Source organism: Myotis davidii, unplaced genomic scaffold (genome assembly GCF_000327345.1).
Source record: "Myotis davidii unplaced genomic scaffold, ASM32734v1 scaffold1519, whole genome shotgun sequence".
NCBI lineage: Eukaryota > Metazoa > Chordata > Mammalia > Chiroptera > Vespertilionidae > Myotis > Myotis davidii.
Genome location: NW_006290662.1, coordinates 216,689 through 219,589, shown reverse-complemented (window position 1 = coordinate 219,589; position 2,901 = coordinate 216,689).

The window sequence follows — 2,901 nt, the reverse complement described above, 5'->3', positions numbered from 1 at the left end:
GCTGCTCTGCCTCTGTATCTATTTTTGTTATTAATGTTTTTATTTGAAAGGTCACCAGAATCAACATATTTTATTTATTTTTAATTTATCTTTATTGTTCAAAGTATTACAGATGCAGGGTGGATAGGGTCAAAGGGGGGGGACATCTGTAATACTTTGAAAAAAATCCATAATATTTTAAATTTTAAAAATTTCCAGCTGACTTTGTGCTGTGAAAATCCTTCTCCAGGATCCCTGACTGAGTGACAGGAAGCTATTGCTTATGAGTGGGAAGACAGGCTTAGAAGGCTTCAAAAAGTAAAATATGTTGTTTATGAGTGTTGACAAGTGAAGAGGTTGCCAAGCACAAATGTATGAAATGCCTTTTAAAAATATATAATTCAGCAAATAAAAATATAAACACATGAAGAGTTAAGTTTCATTTATCTTAAAAATGATTTTTCCAATGATGGTGGTTAAATAAGAAACTACAGTATTTGTTTCTCTTTTTCTAATTTCATAACACATATTATTTATCTCCTTTTTTGAACCCCATGCTCCCTGCTGATGGATTTACTACTGCTCTCATGTTGCTATATTTTGATAAATTTGCTATATATACTTATTTACTTTTTTAAACCCATGATCATTAGTTTTGTAGTTCTTTTACTTTGGTCACTATGCTCAATGACTGATATTCTTGGTTGCAATGGGAAACCAAATAACCATATAAAGTCTGCCCTGTTGATCAACAAATAAACAAGCCCCCAAATGATCACTCTATATCTAATTAAAGTTCAAAAAGCAGGCCTTTGGTTGGACAGAGACGTTCTAATAAAATTACAAGGGGGTGATTCCATTCTCTAATGCTATTTTAAAGCTTCTAATTTGACATATTAAAGTGGTTCTAACTGAATTCATTAAACTGACAGCAGTTATAATACTTAAGAACACCATACAAATACAATTTCACTTTTACTACCTACTTATTGCAGTAAATAAATCACATGTTTAAGCGCCAGCTAATCTATTAATTTTTATGGAATTTCCATTTGAAAAGTATGTTTATAATATATTATTTTATTTATTCCTCAAATATATATTGAATCCCTGCTGAGCCAGGCACCTTTCTAAGTTATGAGGATATTCACACAAGTCATTCTGCTTTCACTGAGTTTACATTTTAGTGGGGTAGAGGAAGATAACAGAAAACAAATGAATAAATAAACAAGATGAGTTTAATTACTTAAAAGTACTAAGAAGAAGAAATAAACTAGAACTGTGATAGAAGATGACTGGAGTAGGGGACCTAATTTAGATGGGATGATTAGGGATACCCTCCATGAGGATTTGTGAACTAAAATACGAATGACAAAAGATCCAAGGATTGAAAGACATGTAAGAATAGGAACTAAGGGAATAAGGCAAACACTCTAAGGTGAGAATGGAATTGACACATTCAAGGATTATAAATAAATCCAGTGTGGCTGGAATGTAGTTAATTAAGTTAAAGTGGAAGAAAACAGGGTCTAGTACTGGGCCATGTGATACTTTAACATTAAGAGGTGGAGTTGATGAGGAGGAGACAGAAAAGGGAACTGAGATGAATAGCAAGGGAGGGAGGAAAAGAAAAGGGTGATTAATGGAAGCCAAGATTTTTTTTTTAAAGTGTGTGTGTGAGGGGACGATCAGCTGTGTGAAATGCTGCTGAGAGTTCTAGCAACATTAGGACAGAAGAGTGATTGTTGCCATTGGACAATGGAGGCCATTGCTGACCATGACTGGTACAGTTTCAGGGGAATGATAAGACCCGGAGGCAGTATTGGAAAGGTTGAAGAGAGAAGAGCAGGTGACCAAGTGGTGTTAGAGTACAGTCAGCATTTTAGACAAGTTATGCTGTGAAGAGTGGCAGAAAGATGGGAAGGTAGCTAGAAGGATATTAAAAATAAAACTGTTATAAACATTTGTGTATAGGGGTTTGTATGAAGCTAAGTTTTTTAAAAAATATATTTTTATTGACTTTATAGAGGAAGGGAGAGGGAGAGAGATAGAAACATGAATGAGAGAGACCATTGATCAGCTGCCTCCTGTATACCCCACACTGGGGATCAAGTCACAACCCAGCCATGTGCATGACCAAGAATCAAACCGTTACCTCCTGGTTCATAGGTCAATGCTCAACCACTGAGCCATACTGGCCAGGCCTGTTTTTATTTTTTACTAGAGGCCCAATGTACAAAATTCATGCAAGAGTAGGCCTTCCTTCCCCCCAGCTGCCAGCACCAGCTTCCCCTAGCACCCGGGGCCTGGGCTTCCCTCGCAGCCCCAGCTTCATCTGGAAGGACGTCTGGTCTAATTAGCATATTGCACTTTTATTATTATAGATGCCCACAATTGCTGGGTGATATGGTAGTTGCATGTTTTGTTTTGTTTGTAAGCAATTGACAACCTGGTTTCCAGAGTCCTAAAAGCACACCACCACCAGCAATGTACAAGTGATAAGTTCTTCACACGCTCACCAACATTTGGTGTGGTCACTTATATTTATTTATTTATTTATATTTTAACCATTCTGATAGGTGTATAACGATATTTTATGGTGGCTTTAATTTGCATTTTCCTAAATGGCTAATGATCGTGAATATCTTTTCATGTGCTTATATACCATCTGTATATTGTCTTTAGTAAAATATTCTTTCATGTTTGTTTGTGGTTTGGGTGTTTTTTTGCCCATTTTTAAATTGTATTGCTTGATTTTCTTCTGTTGACTTTTGAGAAATTTTATATATTCTAGACATCAGTCTCTGGTCAGATATATGGCTTGCAAATATTTTGTCTTATTTGCTAGCTAGTCTTTTCGTCATCTTAATAGTATTTTACAGAGCAAAATTTTAAAAATGTAATGAGGTCCAATATAACACT